The sequence below is a fragment of the Malaya genurostris genome, chromosome 3 (assembly GCF_030247185.1).
Source record: "Malaya genurostris strain Urasoe2022 chromosome 3, Malgen_1.1, whole genome shotgun sequence".
Classification (NCBI taxonomy): Eukaryota; Metazoa; Arthropoda; class Insecta; order Diptera; family Culicidae; genus Malaya; species Malaya genurostris.
In genome coordinates, this window is record NC_080572.1 from 258,701,482 (window position 1) to 258,721,581 (window position 20,100).

At 37.1% G+C, this 20,100-nt stretch overlaps 1 protein-coding gene across 9 annotated transcripts in view; it reads right to left on the bottom strand.

Annotated features, from left to right (window-relative positions):
- Nucleotides 1-19,359, bottom strand: part of LOC131439460 (protein windpipe) — a 168,725-nt gene extending 149,366 nt beyond the window's left edge. For 2 of the 9 annotated variants that reach the window (XM_058610495.1, XM_058610493.1), the window contains exon 1: nt 18,598-19,347. The gene's annotated coding sequence lies outside the window, so the exon portion shown is untranslated. Of the gene's footprint in view, nt 1-17,970; nt 18,275-18,447 lie in introns of those variants that run through there. The other 7 variants (XM_058610491.1, XM_058610489.1, XM_058610487.1 and 4 more) reach the window with 6 other exon arrangements.
- Between the last annotated feature and the right edge of the window lie 741 nt (nt 19,360-20,100).

Consider the following 20,100-nt stretch of genomic DNA (forward strand, 5'->3'; position numbering starts at 1 on the left):
CTTTCATCTCGCTGGATTCGCTTGACGTATTATATTTTATGGCTCACTTTTATGTTGCTCAACTAATTCCCGGCTCTAATCCAAGCCAGATAAGATTACGTAGAAAATCTTTTCAAGGCGTCGGCACGGACAGCAGGTTGTAGATGATCTGTGTCAGTAGTGCGCCTGCGACAGCGCCAACCGGGAGCATTCAGTGCGGAGACTTCCCTCCTGTCAGTCGTGGAGATCCAGAAATTTATTCAAATCCCTTCCGAAGTCATGGAATCCTATCAGAAATCAGAATGCATCTCACATCACTGACTGGAATAGCCGATGAGGAACTGGGGAGCCACACCGAATATAGCACTGTTCGTCGCACTCCGCACTGACAAGGCGGCTGTTGCATCTTCACACTAGGCTAAGCGCACGGGAGCGAAACATAATCCGTGGAAGTATTTCACTTTGGAATGGATTTTCCCCTTTTCACTGCACAGTCGACGGCTGCCGGCTTGTTGTGTAGCTTCTTTTTTTTCGAAGAGTTGAATCGTTAACACCTTTTTGTTGGAGTCTCGAATCGGCTGACAGTCTTTCACAGTGAGCACCATTGAATATTAACTTGAACATATTTTCATAAATTACGCTAACGAGACAGTTTAACTCATTTACAACAATTATAAGTGAAATTTTTCTATCAAACAGAAAATTAAGAGAAACTTTTTTATTATTACTAACCGGAATTAAAAACAAATAACGTACTGATATCTTCAATTTGCGTGTTCGATTATAGCAGCTTGCGCAACAGTTTAAATTATAGGCTGATGATTAAAACTGGCCCGATCGGATCGGGTAATTATCTCACAATTCATTTTCTTCGCTTGCCTCCGATCAGAAGGTTCGCCCAGTTGTGTAACGCCACACATGTCTGAACAAAGTTTACTAATCAGCAATTTTGTCTGAAACGATACAACAAATTCCAGGTACTGATGCTGAACTAATCTACTACCAGCAGTATCCGTCACAGATTGCTGTCGGTTGTCTGCTGCTAAGCTGAACGTTTGCTCTGTCAGTCAGCTAGTCTGGTTAGAATAACCACTAAGCATCGAACTCTGAGAGAGATTCTAAGCTAATCAAAACCAACACGAGACTAATTGGACTGAGATTGAGTGACTTCCAAGGTTTTCCGATGTTGCAAATACAATAAACGGTTTTACGTTTTTAAGATTTACAGCTGTCGAAGCAAATTCAATACATGTTGGTGATGATTCCTAGAGTATTAATAAACCATCCGTTGAAATTAACAATTTGTTTACCTACTTATTCTGGTAGGTATTGTTTTACCGCAGGATGCTGCAGTGAAGCGTACAAGAAAAAGAGAAAATCAAATACTAATACCAGCTGCGCCAATCTGCATCTTATTCCTCAGTCTAGAATGTCTTTTTGCCGAAGCTCATTTCGTCGAATTAGTCGATTCGTCGAAGATCAATTCTAGAAGTACCATACTTATTTTTTCGATTTATAAATGATTTAAGTTTTCAAGGTTTAAGTTTTTATCACTCACTAGACTTCAGCGGATTATTCATAATTTCGACTAAATCGACGAACGTCGGAAATCTTTTCCTTAAGTATACTTTTGGAACAAAGATTGCAGATTTTTATTGCACTAGAGCCATTTCACCGAAAGTAACAGAGAATATTGAACTTACATTCATTTCTATTTCTTGGCCGATCGAAATAAATATCACTCGCATGAAGCGTAATTTTGGAACTGCAAGTGAGATCGAAAAGGACACACGTTTAGATTCAAAATAGTTTTTCATTTCATCCATAGTTTCTTACAATTCTATGAATGAAATGAAAAATTCTTTTGAATCTAAACGTGTGATAATCAACTGAGCATTCTATGAGATGTCGAAGTGAGTTTCACTTTAGATTTGTTTGGTCATTGTTTACGGTACTTCCAGAACCGGTATTCAGGGACCAGCGCAACCCATAACGTTTCATATGGCGTTGAATTCATATGAAGAGTGAATTGGAATAGTTTTAAGTCCTTCTTCTAAGACGGTTTGAATTTGAAAAAGAAAGAATACTCTATCGGCTAAGCAATTGAAGACCGACAAAGCTTTTCTTCGAGACCATTTAGTTTTTTTCCGCTATTCCCGGAACTTGAGATCGAGAACCGCCAAAGTAAATAATATGATCACCAAATTGGAATAGTCTAAACTAAATTAATCTACTGGATGAAATTGGTATGGCGAGTGAGTTATTAATCTGCCGACTTCTTAAGGCTTCGTTTGTATATTTCTAGCCGATTCGAAGAATTTATGTCTTCTCTCTGAGAAGCACCCTCCTACAATTTTTTGGACATTCACTGGTTGTTTAGCAGTGCACTGAACAAATTTGGTACTGTTTCACAACCAGAGACGTGTTATACGAGCCCACTCCCAAAATGGTGCTTCATCCTTATGCTCCTTGGTCCAGTTTTAGCGTTTTTTCTAAATGTACTACCTTAAGTAAAGGTTTCAAATTCGTAGAACACTATAATGGTTTTTATTCCTGTAAACGTCAACTGACCGTTTTCAGGCTGAAATGAGCTATCTCAGTGTGTTACTAAGAATTCAAGCAGACTCATAGTAAAGTTTTTCCTAAACATCTGCTCTATAACGTCGTCATATTTCCTAGACATCTCTGTTGTTTTTCCACGTTCAGAAGAGTCAACAATAGTTTTAGACATTTTTAAAATTTCAACTTGCTCCTCAACGAATCTCTTGGGACGTCCAACAATTTCAACAAACTGAGCGGTTCGAACGGAAATCACTTTTTTTTTTAAATGTCATATTCGTATTTTTTGATCTGGCTCATTTTTTTGTTCTTAATGACCAAAAAGGACAATTCACATTTTCTGTTTGCCATTTCAAATCCAGCTTTACTTTTGAGAAGGGCCTAGACAAAAACACCCTGAAGATTTTCTCAAAGCTGTATCTCATGAACGAACAATATAAAATTGTTATATTTCCAATCTACAACAGGCTTAGAAGTAAAAAATTTTCTACTCATTCAAAAAATGTTCCTGCCTTTCTTTATAAGCCCGCATGTGTTCTTTGCATGAATATTTCTCGGTGTTTTTAGTTTTCAAGAAATGATTTCATTGACCGTTACTTTAAATGGCAGTTTGAAGTTTCAATCACTCATTACCCCGTAATTTCGGAACTGCAAGTGAGATCGAAAAGGACAATTGCATGAAACTATGAAGGAAATGAAAAATTCTTTGAATCTAAACGTGTGATAATCAACTGAGCATTCCATGAGATGTCGAAGTGAGTTTCACTTTAGATTTGTTTGGTCATTGTTTACGGTACTTCCAGAACCGGTATTCAGGGACCAGCGCAACCCAAAACGTTTCATATGGCATTGAATTCATATGAAGTGTGAATTGGAATAGTTTTAAGACGGTCTTCTAAGACGGTTTGAATTTGAAAAACTCATCGCCCTGTTATTCCAGAAACGGAAGTCGGAATCGGATAAAATTCACTCATTTTCCATGGGACCATAAGTCTTTTGATTTGAATTCTTGCTTATGAAATTCGTTTTGGCCTTCATCGAGAAAACGATTTAGCTCCTCTATTCCCGATACTTTCGGAATCGAAATTCGGAAATCGCTGTAGCCGAAGTCGTCTAAATCCTCTCATGAAATTTATGGTCACTCACTCATGATTCCTGATACTTCCATAGGTTGCTCTCGGAGATCGCAGAACCGATTTTCACAAACTTAGATTCATTTAAAAGATCTTATGATCTCGGACAAAGTTCCGGAATTTCATTTGGATCCAACTTCCGGTTCCAGAATTACAAGGTGATATGCATAAAAATGTAAAAATAATGTACAAAAAATGTGAAAATAATGTCACTCACTTTTCTCGGAGATGGAAGTTCTTAATATGTCATAAGAATATGCTAATTTTTATTCGGATCAAACCCCTGGTTTCGGAGATATCGTACTCAGTATGAAAACGTCAATTTCAGGAATACTTTGTTCATAACCAAATAAACCATTGATAATCCAATAAATGATTTGCTATATTTTAACCAAGTCTGACTACCGGTACATTTTTTCCCACATTCAAAACGTCACAAATAACCGTAAATAAATTTGTAGTTCATGTTAGTGTATGGCTGAATGAACCGAAAGACACTATGCCGATATCAAGCTTTCGGTTCCGGAAGTACCGGCAATAATAATCAAATATGATAAAATGGAGCTCACTTCACTTTCTCACATATGATTGAATAGATTTTCACTAACTTAAACTTAAATGTAGTGTTGCAATGTAACAGTATTTTGAAACAGAAATCTTCAAAAGTATTTTCTGAACTTTTCAAATTTTCGTTCAAATATTTCGGGGAATTTCTGTTGTAATAAACAGGAAAAAGTGAAAATAAGAGAGGCCACTAGGTGGATTAAAACAGTTTTTTTAATTAAATTTGTTCGGCGAATAATCAACCGAATTTGCTAACTAGAAAAGCTTACTGAATAGTTTCTATTTACTTTTAGTATTTACTCCTGTAAAGGTAAAATCGATCTCTTTCCTACAACTCATAGAACTTTTTGCTTCAATTCCCCATAGTTCCGTCCAAAATATGAGATTTTTTGCTGAATGGCCAGTTACTTTCAATCCGTTTTTTAAATAACATGTACTCACGCTTCCGAGAAATTTGAGACCTAAAACTAGATACATAAAAAATAATCAATTAGATGTTTATTTATCTGTAGACTCCTCTCAAAACAAAATCCTATTACGGGCCTGCCGAAACACATTCAAACTTGAACATATAATGCCTTTTTCTCGAACGCAAAGCTACTGAAAATTGGCTTTATTTGTACTCTATTTTTGCGAAGTTCGGACTGCGAACGGTTCTCCAAACTAATGCGTAGCCCCATTAGATATTTTTTTCATTTTCACTTAATAAACGAAACATACATTTGCCAGGTAGATACACCTATGCAATTGCTTTGATGCTTAGTAGCTAATAGTCAACAAGTTTTCTTGGGAACTCCGTTCTGAGGCTCATGAATCAATCTTTATTCAAGAAGTACAATTGTAGGTCAACAAAGCGGGCGTTAATGCCCTTTCATTTGTTTTCATTTTAAATCAATTCTAATTACGATTTCAAGACGATTTCAGGATTCGGCGAAATGACCCTTTCGGCGAAATGGCTTTCGGTGAAATGGCTTTCGGCGAAATGACATTCGGCGAAGTGGCCCATTTGACGAAATGTCATTCGGCGAAATAACCCTTTCGGCGAAATGGCTTTCGGCAAAATGACCCCGATCCCTTTTTTGCATACCTACTAGAGATGGTCGGGTATCGGGTATTTTACCCGAAACCCGACCCGTACCCGTACCCAACGGGTTTTTGGTCGGGTACGGGTAAAAAATTTTACTGCTCACTCGGGTACGGGTCGGGTACGGGTCGGGTACGGGTAAATTTTTTTTTCGGATCGATTACCCGACCATTTGTACTTCACATAAATATGTTTACACGTTGACGAGATTTTTTCATTGCAAAACAGTTCTTCCGAAAAATAATCAATTTGATTCAAGGGGTTTTGACATTCGCGCCTAGGACCAGACCTGTCAACTGGCATCTTTTTCCAGAAAAAAAAACATTTTTTTCTTCATTTAAAAAAAGATCAATCATAGTTACGTGAAAAGTTATGTGAATATTTCCCGCCCTACTTTGTTTATAACATATTTAATAAGACACACTGCCTTAGCTCTATGATGTTGCGGTCGGAATCTACTTTTCACGTAGGTTTTAATGGACTGCCATTTTAAATCTGTTCAATGCACAATCCAGTAAAAATTATTTGATTCATATACTGCCCATACTCGCATATCAGTCTCATATCGATTTTCGCCAATTTTGAGTTAGCTTGAGGAATGGAGTCTTTCCTCAATATACTCTCAGAAATTGCAATGAAAGTTGAGGGTTTGTTCAGTAAAATATAAAAAATATCAACTCATTTCTGTGTCCCATATGCTAAAGTACCCGCATATCAGTCCCATTCAGTGCAAAATTTCAATAATTTCATTTGTTGCAATATTGGAACAGCAAAGGTGTATTACCGATATTTCATGTAATAATACCAAGATTTAGCATTAGGGAGCAAAGCAAAGTCTTGGCATTACATTCCTTTCGTGGAATTTGGCCTTTCTGTTTCAACAGACTTCGCAGCCGAAGTACTATGGATCCTACTGACACTAAGAATCCTTCCAGGTCGGGGCTCGAACATACGACAGCTGGCTTGTAAGACCAGCGTCCTATGCATTGAACCCGGGACCAGCATTAGGAAGCACAATAAATAAAAAAAATTCGGAAATAAACTTTTGATCGTCTGTTTCTCAACATGCCGATTTCCCATATGGGACTGATATGCAAGTATGGGCAGTATATAAAATGTAGTGTAGTACTCATATCACATTCAGATACCAAAAAACTATTATTTTAAATATTGGTTGGAGATTTTCAAAATTTTCATACAAATCATTAGGATTCTTACCATAAAAACATGAACATTTATTTCAGAAAATCTGCATAGAAGTTCTTCTTATTCTGCACTTCTGGGTGGTGTCACCTCACTTGAAATGACACCGATTGATGGCACAGCAAGTTGGGCTATATTGCTAGTTAATTTTCGTTTCTTTTCACTGGACTACAAGTGAAAATCTCGATGCGTGACAACGTGGAGTCGCAAAAGTAAGGTTGAAAATGTTTTCTCGCGAAATATTCAAATTTTCACCGTGTTCACTCGTTAAGGGTTCCACCGGTTCAATGGCTGTAAAAACCACCAGCTACCGATAACATCGTGGGTGTGGGTTTGTGAGGCTTACAAACGGGCATAGTTAATTTAAATCAAAATCATAATTCATTTTGCTTTGTAGTAAAAAGTTGTAACCAAAAAAAATTCCTACGAATGTTCAAACTACTTACACTTGAAGGGCTCACTGTTCACCATGTTCAAAATTGAATTTTCCACACCGGGAATACACGAACATTGTTTGATTCTTTGGTCAATTCACGTAAACGAACTGATAACACACTATTCATTTTAAGGGATGTTCGCATAACATTCATTTTCGTCACTTATAATATTCAATTTGACATTTGGAACTATTTTACGTGATTTTTCAAGTGATTGGAATGTGAATTTTTATTTGTGTGTCAAGATAATGAGCACGCTTATTTGTGGTTCTGAAGAATTGGATCAAAAGTCGCACTGTTTCGTAAAAACCATACCTACCCAAAATTTAATACAAGGGGTATTACGACATTTTGGGTAAATATGCTTCTCGAAAAATTTGAGTAGATATTACTCCCTTTTGTTGACATTTGTAAATGAGTATAAAGTACCAAAGACATTGGAAATCTACAGGGTCCGCCATCTAACATTTATTTTTTAACTAGCGGTTATTTCGACATTGGTATCCTCAATGTCACTTCTGATTTGACAGAAACTTAGTTGTATCCTTCCGCTGAACGAAAATGGTTGTGTATACGCTTGAGGACCGCGTGAAAATAGTGCAGTTTTACTTTCAAAATCATGGTAATGTTGCGGAATGTGTGCAAAAACATCATCTTTCCAGATGAGGCACATTTTCATCTCGGCGGGTATGTTAATAAGCAAAATTGTCGCAGCTGGGGACGGAAAACCCGCACGTCATCATGGAGAAGCCGATCTCAGAGAGTGACGGTTTGGTGCGGATTTTTGTCTGGCGGCATCATTGGGCCTTTTTTCTTAGAAAATGAGGCAGGAGCCGCCGCCACGGTCAATGGCGAGCGGTATCGCGTCATCATTAGCGATTGGTTTTTCCCGTTACTTGAAGAGGAAGACTTGGACACCTTTTGGTTCCAACAAGACGGCGCTCCGTGCCACACAGCCAACGCTACGATCGATCATCTGTGCACAGTCTTCGAAGATCGAATTATCAGTCGAAATTCGGATGTCGTTTGGCCGCCTCGGAGCTGTGATTTGACACCGTTAGACTATTATCTTTGAGCGGCTGTCAAAGATAAGCGTTATGTGGACAAGCCAGAGACAATTCAAGCCTTGAAGGATAACATTCGTGCATCCATAGCTGAAATAAAGCTGCATACAATCGAAAATGTATTAAAAAGCTGGACCGACCGTATGGCGTACTGCAAGGCCAGCCGAGGCAGCCATTTGAATGAAATTATATTCCACAATTACCTGCAAGGATTGTACTTTAATATTAAAAAATATATTTTGAATTCGGATGAACCGTTTGTTTTTTTTTGCATGTTTAAAAAAAAGTTACATTACATTATTCATACTTCACAGTGTATTTATATGTTTAAAAGTAAACAAGCATTTTAATGTATTTTTCTTACCAACTAGAGCCTGATACGGCTCGATATCTAAAACACTTTATTTTTTCCATACTGAATTTTAGTAAAATTATTACTACTCATTCGGGTCGGGTACGGGTACAGGTAATTTTTAATCGGGTACGGGTCGGGTACGGGTAAAATTTTTTATTTTTTTTCGGGTACGGGTAATTTTTTATTATTATTGATCGGGTACGGGTAATTTTTTTAATTTTTAATCGGGTACGGGTCGGGTACGAGTAAATTTTTTTGCTCATCACTCGGGTACGGGTCGGGTTCGGGTATAAGAATTTTTATACCCGACCATCTCTAATACCTACCTACCCAGTATGTAGGTACGAGAAAGACAAAAACGAATCATGAGTTTCCCTCTTTGTTACACGTTGATACCATACATTTAAGGAAACTTTAATTTTCAATTATCTGTGGTTATGTCATAAAACTGAAAATTGTATCATAAATTGCTGATTTTATTTCCGATAGCATGTAGTAAAAATTATGCTGATACGTTAGATACAACAAGTGATATTCTTGATCAAAAACTAATTTCTCTTCCAGAGGGTAAATATTGAGAAGTCGACCCATGGTAAACTAAGACGTATTCACGTCAAAAGAGTTTTGTGAGTTGCAGAAACTTTATGTCTGCTTAGCGGTTCAAAATAAACTGCCGAGTCAATTTGAGCTGCTATGCACTGATGAGTCAAAGACGAAACCTAAACATAGTTAATGAACGAATGAAAAGTATATCAGTATGTTTAGGGCATATTCAGTATTGTACTAGTTCTAGATGCATAATTTATGTCAGTTTTAAAATTTAAATCTTAATTTTATAACAAGAAAAACTGGCAGCCCCAGTAGTCTTTTACTCGTGTTTCAAATATAGAAAAAAAAAATAGAACGGCATCGTATGCCAGTTTTAACTGTTCGAATAAATAAAACTAAACGGATTACTGGGGATACGTTTGTTCCAGTTTCAGTTCTATTATTGATTGATTTCTTTTAGCTGCTGAATTTGCTCTTACTATATTATTGCAAAAAAATAGTCAAAACATAGAAAAACGTTAGCAAACTACACATTAGCAGCCTTGCAGCTATTCCTTGTCCATATCTACATTGGTCTTCCTTGCTAGAACTAAAATTCATCCCAAATCAATATATCACACTCTCTGAAAAAAAATTTCCTTACGTGAGCACTTCATCATTACTACACCGTAGCATGATTCCCATGTGTACTGATCAAAATATTTCTATTCATAAATTATTCATCGCATTCTCGAACAATCAGACGATGGAAACACGTTCCGATACGGTCCGATAAGTTGCATTCCTCTATCCCATTAGTTAGCCGACCAGTGCTCTTATGTTCTGAACATAAAAATTTGTTGTCTGCTTGCGGGAACAGCCATAAAAAAAACTCTTTCAAAAATGCATTAACCACTGTCGAGCGCAGCCTAACCGATTGTCACCGATTTCGTTGACTGACTGTGATAACACAGCCGCAGTCTGGCAGCAAATGGTCTATCTCTTTCTCTCCCCCACATTTCTGTGTGAAACGGCCACCGTGCGGTTGCTAATGAAGTCGAGAATTACTCATTTTGATTGGATTATACCGCTGCAGCATTAATGCGTTCTTGAGTGAGTCCATGCCAAGCTTCCTTTCAATGCAGATTAATCGGAGGCCATAGCCGACGCTCGGCTTCGCACCACTTGACGTCGTTTTCGGAGTCTGCCTCCAGGAAACAGAGGACCCAGCAACTCGAGAGGTTAAGTGTGAGAACATTTCACACTGTATGTATATTGATCATTATGCATTCAATGGATGTTGGGTCTGGAAGGAACAGGCACTCTGGAAACTGCTCGTTTGGCTGCATTATTAAACCGATAATGGTGTGAAATACGAGTCGAATTCCTGGCAGTCGGTGGTCGTTCGAATTCCGACGATGTGAAACAAAGACGAAATACGAGCAGTTTGATTATGATAACCACTAAAAAGGCAACTATAAAACAGCCCAAATGGGGCAACTATAGTTGAACTGTTTCGATTGCATTGACTGCCAGCGGGTTTGTAATTCCCAGCTAGGCACATGTCAATATTGGAAATACTTTGCCCACGATATTATTTATCTAGCCTAGTCGCAAGGGCTCTTGCAATACGTTTCAGCGCATTGTCCAATATTTGACCACTTGATGGAGTTTGCCCAAAAAAAATGCCGCCTCGGTCTCATATGGGCTGTATACCAGTCACATTCCCCGTGGAGTAAGTGTGAATCGATTGATGAAGATATCATCAACAAACTGTTCTCGACCGAGCTACACTTGATAGCGGTGCGCCACTCGAATGCGTTGTTGATGACTTCTGACGGATGTTTCGAACGCTAGGTAAAACACTTTCGAGTGGATGGGCTGAGTTAGGAGCCATTATTAGCTATAGTTTGATTTTTTAACATGTACAATCATCGAGACTGCGCAGAAGAAATATATCACTCAAGGAGAAATAGTGGTTGATACAAGAATCGATAGCATAGATCATAATTGATAAATATTTTTCTACAAGTGTTACCTAAGCATATAAACGTTTGGATTTTGCTCCTTTCACTTTATCTAAAAGTTTAATGTTTTGTGTAGATCAATAGTTAATCTGCAGTTAATGTTAACTGAATAACTATTCTAATAATAGGATTCTGCTTAAGTTTTTCCGATGGGTTCTATAGATCAAATCAAATAACTTTTCATATGATCTTGATGAATTATATACAATATTGTTTTCGGCTTTCGGCGAATTGACATTCGGTGAAGTGGCCCATTCGGCGAAATAACTTTCGGCGAAATGGCTTTCGACAGAATGACCCTGATCCGTTTTTCTTTACGATATGGTAAATCACTCATTATATGAATTGTACTTTAATGGGCAAACGCCAACTTTCGGAAAACCGGCTTTCGACTGAAATCAACCCTCAAATGCTCCCGCGAGGTAGATTTGTACCCCAAACGCAACTTCAAACCTCCATCATTCGGTTACCGTTTACTATTAAATCTTATAAACTTTATCAAAATTTAGTCCGATTTTTTATCTCTTGTTTACACCAGTGAATTATTTTTATTTCACATAACCGGTTGAGCTCTAACCGTTTGAAGTTGGTCTGGGGTAGAAATGTACCCAAAGAAAGTGTTTATTTTAGAGTTTTGTTAGGAACGAAAATTTGATTATAGATTTTTTTGTTAGCAAAATATTTAAACTTATTAAGTCAGAAAAAAAAGATATAGAAGCAGCATCGCCAAACATTGTCATTGTCTACCTGCCGATATTTTTGGCTAAACGACCCTTTTATCTGGATCCGACTTCCGGTTCAGGAATTACGGGGTTAAATGTGAAAAATGAATTAGAAACGTGCAATCAATTTTCTCAGAGACCGCTCATCCAATTTTCACTAGCGTAGGTTCAAATTAAAGGTCTTATAACCCCATATAATCCTATTAAATTTTATTCGGATACGACTATCGGTTCCGAAACTACAGGCTGGCAGATAAAAAAAAATATCATCGGGAGCGTGTTTTATACACTGCACGGAAATTCAATCAAATACATTCAAATAGCCGTATAATTCTTGAATTGGACAGATTTGGTTAGTCGGTGACCAATTACATTAATTTGGGTATACCGGATCTTCGTTCCAGATTCCGGAAGTATCGATAAAAAGTGATCGTGTACTCCAAACCGGAAATCACTTCAATTTCTAAGAAACGGCTTCTTCATATTTTTAAATTTAAATTAGAGGTCATATGATTGAATACCAAACTTATGAATTTCATCTGGATCCGACATCCGATTCCATGCAGTGTGTTTGAAATTTTATACCATCAATTAAAGGGGCGAAACAGAAAACGTTAAAAAAAATTAAATCCACATCAAAAGTGTTCCAATCAGGTCCGGTTATTTCCTCAAGAATCGAAAAAAAAACATTTTGAAGAATACCGCAGTATTATATATGATAGTACGGTTTATATGAGAAAGGTATCATTACACCATTAGGTGAATTGAAACAGTTATTTACATGTTACACGTCCTTTTTTTTTTTTTTATTTCGCGACGCCTCAGGTACATTAAACCTCAATTTATGCAAATTTAATTTTAGCAACTTTTTTACGTGTTTTATTTGAAATAATGCGATTTTCTATTTAATTTACGTTGATCGCGTAAAAAAAGTTTTTGCATGATGAAAGAAATTTTTGTTTTTATGTATACAAATTAAATTCACTTTTTTTTAAATATGTATACAAAACAAACCACAGTGAATTGAGTTCTATGAAATGTACATTACGAAAATGTTTGGTTTCATAGAAGTTCTAGTTAAGATCGGGTGCATCCAAGAATTCTATGGAAAAAAGAAATCAGTATATGAACGGGTGACTTATTACTTTTGCCTAACTTTTGAGTGCAGTATGTTCTCGTAGTACTGTATTCAACAAATTGACATACTGTGATAATGTCTGTGGAAGTTCTTGTCCATCAAAATCCTCTTTGGAATATAGTCCTTGAGGTCAATCAACGAAACCGATGATACTAATGAGTTTCTTTTTTGTGCCCATACTCGTGCTATCACATTCAATTAACTGGATTATTGTGATGAGTTATGAGGTAGTGCTTGTTCATCCAAAAACTATTTGGAGTATAGACCTTAAGATCTATCAGCGTAACGAAGTGAACTATCAAGATACTTATACACGGTTCATTTGCTTATTATGCATATTCTAGGTCATCTAAAAACTACCTTCAGCTCAGACCGTAAGATCGACCAGAATAACAAAGTGCATTAAAAAACCTAATCTTCATGGTGCATACTCGCGATTCACTGAAGTCCTTGGACGACTGAAAATATTCCTGAAACAAATCAGAATAGACAAGTAAGCAATGTGTAGCTACAAGACTATGAGTAGCATTGAAAAGTTATTCATAAACTGCTGATTGTTCGTGTAGATCCCCCTGTTTTCACTGAAGTTCTTGGATTACTGAGAATATATCTGGAACTATACACAGACAAGTAAGCAATGTGTGGCTCTAAAAATATGAACAGCAAACAAAATATAGGCATTAGACTTTGTCGTTCTTGCTGTGGCACAATGTAGTCTCTAAGAACAATATTCCAACTAGTTTTTGGATCTTAGAATATATCTTACGGATTTCCGTAGTTTCAGAATATACTCAGATGATCCACGATGCTTTTGCATATGAACGTAGTTAGATTCTTTTTTTTGGTTTAATTTTCACTAAAATCGAATGGAATTAAAAAAAACCTGTTTTTATCCACCTAGTGGTGTAGTAATGCCTTTCTCATGTATAATAATGTGGTATCCTATTCAAAATTTTTCTCTCCGATTTTTGAAAAAAACCAAGGGATTGCTTGTGCATGAACTAGTATAACATACAGAATGAAACAATACTTTGCTTGCGTAGGTTATTCTTAAGAAAACGAAGTGGGTTCATTATTATATGCACTTCCGGCACCTGAACCCGAGAACCGGTATAATCGAAGTCGACTCGTACGGCCACCAACTAACATGACGCACAAACTGTACTAGTTTTTATTCAAATTTTGAAGATTTTATACAATTTTTCCATAGCACTCTAAATGACGATTTAAATGTTTGTTATATCCGAAAATAAGCAGTAATTTTTGGTAGGACCATAAGACCTTTCATTTCAGCCTAAGATTTGGAATAAGGGTCTTGAGCCCACTTTACAACATTTTTTACGGGTTTGTTCCGCCAGTTTTAGTGACGGTGTACAATATTCAACACACTTTACCCTATAACTCCGAAACTGGAAGTCGGATCCGGATGAAAGTCCGGAATTCCGTATGGGACCATGACACCTTTCATTAGAATCTAAATTTGTCAAAATCGGTTCAGCCATATCCGAGAAAACCTAGTGAGATTATTTGACACACACACACGCACACACATCCATACACATCCATACACACACACAAACACAGACATTGCTCAGTTCGATGAACTGAGTCGAATGGTATATGATACTTGGCCCTCCGGGCCAATTTTTACTAGTCGGTTTTTCAAGTGATTGCATAACCTTTCTATATGAGAAAGGCAAAAACACATTTACTCGGTAACGTCGCTTATTCCATTATATCTCCGGAACCAGAAGTCACAGCTATTTGATCTTCGAACTTCATCAATGGCCCAACAGTAGCTTTCAAACGAACCTAAGTTTGTTAAAATCGGTTTAGCCATCTCTGAGAAAAATGAGTGGTAAAAATATCTTCGAAAAGTGCACGCATTCATTTTCCGATCTCGTCGAACTGAGTCGAATGGTATATAACACTATGAGTCTACGAGGCTCCGTTCGAAAGTCGGGTTTTCCAGCAATACTAATACCTTTCTAGAAAAAAAGGCAAAACCTTCTTAATCGACCTAGCGGTGTAATGATACCTTTCTCATATTATTTATGTTTTCAAAAACATCACTAGAAAATTCTGTCAAGACATTTTTTTTAACTTGAATAAAATCAAAAACTTTCGTTTTTATAAAGTACTATCACTTTTTTAATTTGAAAATAGTTATATCAAGTTAATATAGATCTAAATGTGGCAACCCTGCTTGCTATACAAAATTGAACAAAGCACGCTATGTGCTAGGCGGTGGCGTTTTCTTCTTTCGTACCAGCACGTACCGATGCATACCGATTTTGCAACATTTTGTATGACAGTTTGAAAGTTTTAATACTCATTGCCCTATAATTTTGGAGCCGGAAGTCAAATCTGGATGAAATTGCACAGTACTTTAAAAAACACTGAGAGCTTTAATTTGAATAATGATTTGTGAAAATCGGTTCAACCGTTGTTGAAAAATCGAAGTTATTTCTGTTTTTTTTCATTATTACCGGTGCGTTCGGATGCGGAAATCACAAAGTATATTCATATATCCACTATCTAATAAGTTCTGAAAACAAGATGAATTTACCACTATATTTTATAAAAATTTGAACTCCGTTTCGCCATCGCTTTTAACAAAAAACTCATGAAATTGAAAATTTTTACTAATCGCACTGTAATACCGGAACCGGAAGTCGGATCTGAATCAATTTTTAAGGGACTTTTTAAATGATTTCAAGACCTTTCATTTGCATCTTAGTAAAAATCGGATTAGAAAATTTCCGAGAAAATTGAATGTGCATTTTCTCATGTTTTCGCACATTTTTCCTTGTAATTCCGGAACCGGAAGTCTGATCAAGATAAAATTCAATAGCGATCTATGGGACCTTAAGACCTTTCGGTTGAATCTACATTTGTGAAAATCGGTTAAGCCATCTTTGAGAATATCGGGTGACATTATTTGTCACATACAAACATACATACATACATACGCACACAGACATTTGCTCAGTTCATCGAGCTGAGTCGAAAGGTATATGACATTCAAAAGTTGGATTTCGCAGTGATATTCTATATGAGAAAGGCAAAAAACTTTTATTACGCGAAAAATTTGAAACAACGCAATGTTCTGTTTGATTCAGGCGCAATTTAATTTACGCACCCCCGACTTTGCGCGTAAATTGAGGGTCCAGTGTAGAATGTAAAAGCTTAGATGCGAGGAGTCTGCTTAAATATTACTTAAATGATCCTTGTGACGTATCACTTTTCCGCACTTCACTTCACATCTTGGCTCTTCCCTTAGTACTTTGGCTATATATATTCATATTCTTCTCACAATTCCTAGTTTGTTTGATATTATTATAAAAAAAATCTATAAATGTTAGACGTCGGTAGTCGCTATCATTTTATTTACAGTATCTTAAAAATATACAATTATTTGACATTTTTGGTAATATTCGTCGTAAATGTATCTCCATTAGGTTTGTTTATCTATTTTGTAATAAATAAGTACAGAATTAGCTCAAACTGAAGAGTGGTCGTCAAATGGTGAGATAACTAAGTCCTCACAAGTTCCTATCCCATGCCTCCCCGAGCGTCTATGGTGACATTTGGTCAATAAAACGGCGTCGACAGGGTGCTATCGCCTTCTGCGTTAGTAGCGGAATGAGAGGGTGCAAAATGGTTGGTAGTTTGAAGCCCATCTTAAAGTGCAATATTTATCATAGTATATTGGAACATGTGGTTCTGTTGTTTGTTGTATTAGTTGTTATATATTGAATTGAATTATATACTGTTATTATTATTATTATTATTATTATTATTATTATTAAAAGAAATTATATTTCCTGCAGTACTGCGATGAAATAAGAGCATAACTTACACTGCGACATCAACTGTTATATATTGTATCATAGCATATTACTTCATACTTTATCGTCTTATATTATATTATATTATATTATATTATGTTATATTGTATTGCATTATATAATATTTTTTTATATTAATCTATATTATATTATATTATATTATATTGTATTATGATCAATTATATCGACATCGGTGAGGGCAGGGAGTGCATCAGGGTATCTAACAAGTGAATGACTGGATGATGGAGGGGATTGCACACCTGAGTCACGTGGGAGAAACTTTGTGTTTCTCCCTGAAGGTCTGCAATGAGTAAGACGCACCCTTCTAACAAACAAACCATCAGGCGGGTTAAGGCAGGTACAGCGAAATTCTTTATTATATGGCCGGATGTTTTTGCTGGAATGCGCCGGGTCCTCAAAACCCATTTTGGCCTTCTTAACAGCAGTTATATGAAAGCTATTTGATAATCGGATCTACTGTAAGTCTACCCGCATACACTGGTAATGCCGTGCACTGATGGTGGCTTCACACATACATACATACAGAATTAGCTAAAAAAATATGCCTCTTATATTAGCCACCCGTCTTTTTTTCAAATACTAATATCAAAGTGTTGTGGTTTATGTAACTTATTGATCAATGGTTGCTGTTCATGATATCGTCGATGATAGCTGCTTTTTATCCTAAGTATTCACATAATTGTTGACGATTATTTTCTGAGAAATATTGAGGTAACTTGACATCGGTGTAGGAAAAATTTCATTAGTTTTGATTTCAGATGTTTCATTGCGAATACGCAATAAACATGCATGTAAAATATTAGCAATTTGAAGAATCGCAAGCTTTTTTGCTATGCTTTACAGTTTACAGTTATTAAACCTTGAAGTTATTTTCCTTCCGGATTACAAAAACCTAGTGATCCAATCTGCATGATCGAGAATCAAATACAGGGAGTCTTCATGAAAGCCGACCGTTCTACTTAACCTGTTATACATCACCAAAATGTACAACCGAAATTACCGAAAGTTATGATATGTATTCCGCTCAGTTATGACTTCCTTATACGGTAGTAGCGGAGGGCAATGAGCTTCTTATTGAACAAGCACCGTATAGCAGCCCAAAAGAAAACTTTAAAAATGTTCCGTCCTGTTGCATTGATAGTTCAAGCACGTGTATCCGTTACCGAAGAATGATGCAAAGAACGATGCAACGGGCCGAAAGGTAATCCTTCATGTGTTTTTTTTTTGGTGTTGTTTAAAAATAAACTCTAAAAGCAATACACAACCGAACAAACAAAACCGAACAGTGCATAATTGAATATTCACCTTTCTCTTTCGCCGGGCAGCAGAAGCGCTTCAGAAGCGGGGCTGGTACATTGGGAAGGAGACTCGTTCGTGACGTCTGCCACAAATGCCCAATTTTCCAGTGAAATGACCGAATTCGGCCGATTGCGTCGATTAACGATCAACGTTTTCCACTGCACATTTCTCTGCACAGTAGTAATGCGATGTAAAATCAATTTGCCACTCTCAATTGGCCCTGAAAACGTTCACTTTTCACGAAACGATGCGCAACTTTTTCACTGAATGGGAAATAATTCGCGAAATTCAATTAGCCTTTAGAGTTTGTCTAACATGGGAAGGAAAGAAGGGATTTATTCCGCTCACACCTGTGAAACACCGTTCGTTTCAGCTCTCGAAAGCAACAAAAAAAAAGAAACCTTCACATTGAATCTAAATTGTATACACCAAATTATCCCAAACCACTATAGGCAGAAATAAAATTTTTGGTTTGGCACTCACACTGACTATTTTGCTTCTCGGTAATAAGCGCTACATATACCGGCAGAAGCACTTTCCGCTACTCACATCTATTCGCGGGTTAGTAACGAGAAAGAAAATAACTGAACTAAATTGAAGAAACACACGAAAAAAAAACCTTGCGAAGCGTACGTTTACACTGCCGATGTCTTCAAGTTCACTTTTGTTTTCTGCTTGGGTGCGCGACTGACTACGCAGACGACGATGCCTCACATCAACCACGAACGGACGTAGAATGAGACGATTCGATATCTTGTGACCGACCGTTCGACCGGCAGCATCCGACAGAATCGGCCAGTTGTGTGTCTATAGATCGGGTGATCCCTAGATCGAGTAGATCGACGCGCTCTCTTCGATGTGCGCACTGTTCGCGTCAACCCACAGCTCTCCGTTCGAGCAAATTTTCATTCAGTTTTTCTCACCCACCCGAACCGAAAATCCTAAACGATTTGTTTGCCCTTCGTATTGTTCACACCATCGACTGTTTGCGCTGTCAAGGCTTTTCTAATTTCCACATTAACACTCACTTATTATGGTCTCATAAATAAACATGATAACAGCGAAGTTCACTTGACGCGGCCACTAAAGATGTAACACACCGCGAAAGAGCACGTTTCATCGGTCTCGCGCGCTCTGTTTATACTGTGCACTTCATGAACGCACTCCGCCAAACGGCCACCGGCAGTCGAAGGTGGTAGCTTTAATCGCTCACTCTCTTTCTCACTTCTTCGAACTAAATGAAAGATAAATATCATTTACTCTTCTTAACGAAAATAAAAAAAACCGGCATGTTATACCGTTCCCAAAAGATACATGCCCCGTGCACATATAGGCTTAACAGAATGCGACGGGTGTACGTAAAAAGACAATTCAACTTTTCTCGGCGAAGGCTTTCGATCGACTGAACCGACTGTTTGTTTCTCGTTCCTCTCCATATGCATGGTTTCGCTGGTGGATCTATGTTGCTACTTGGTCGTAGCCGGCACAGCATTTGCCCATTCTGCAATTTACCTTTTACAGCTCCGAGCCGCGGTGTTTGGATATCGATTAGTGATTCATACATATCGCATTCAGACTTTCAAATATTCATTTTGATACTTTCAACTTTGACAATTCAATGCTCAAATTGAGTGAAATTTTTCGTTGTTGAACGCATATGCGTTCTAGTTGATCAGCATTTTTAGTTGTACTGCTTTAGAGTTGCTAGTCGAAGACGAAACGTGAAACAATACAATTTGATTTAACATATCGCTTTTGACATTAAAAATGCCTTACTCTTCACTATACGGGGCCGGGGGTCAATTAATTGTTTCAAAAATAGCCGCGTAACCTTTTTTCGTCATAATTTTGAACGTTAATAACTCAGTCATTTGTTGATGGATTGATATAATTTAACAACCAATCGATTCGGAAACATTTAACTTAAGCATGTACGGCCTCGTCGTTTCAGTATTTCAATAGCATACTATTGAAAAAAATGGTTAAAATTGACCTATGTTTTCATCCACCAATCCCAGCTGACCAAATTGACGTCATTTTCTTGTTCGGCATAGGAGGCTTTGCGTAATGCATAAAAACACCGCATCATTCTGCGTATTTCGAAGAGGAATCTATAAATATATGCTGCAAATCATT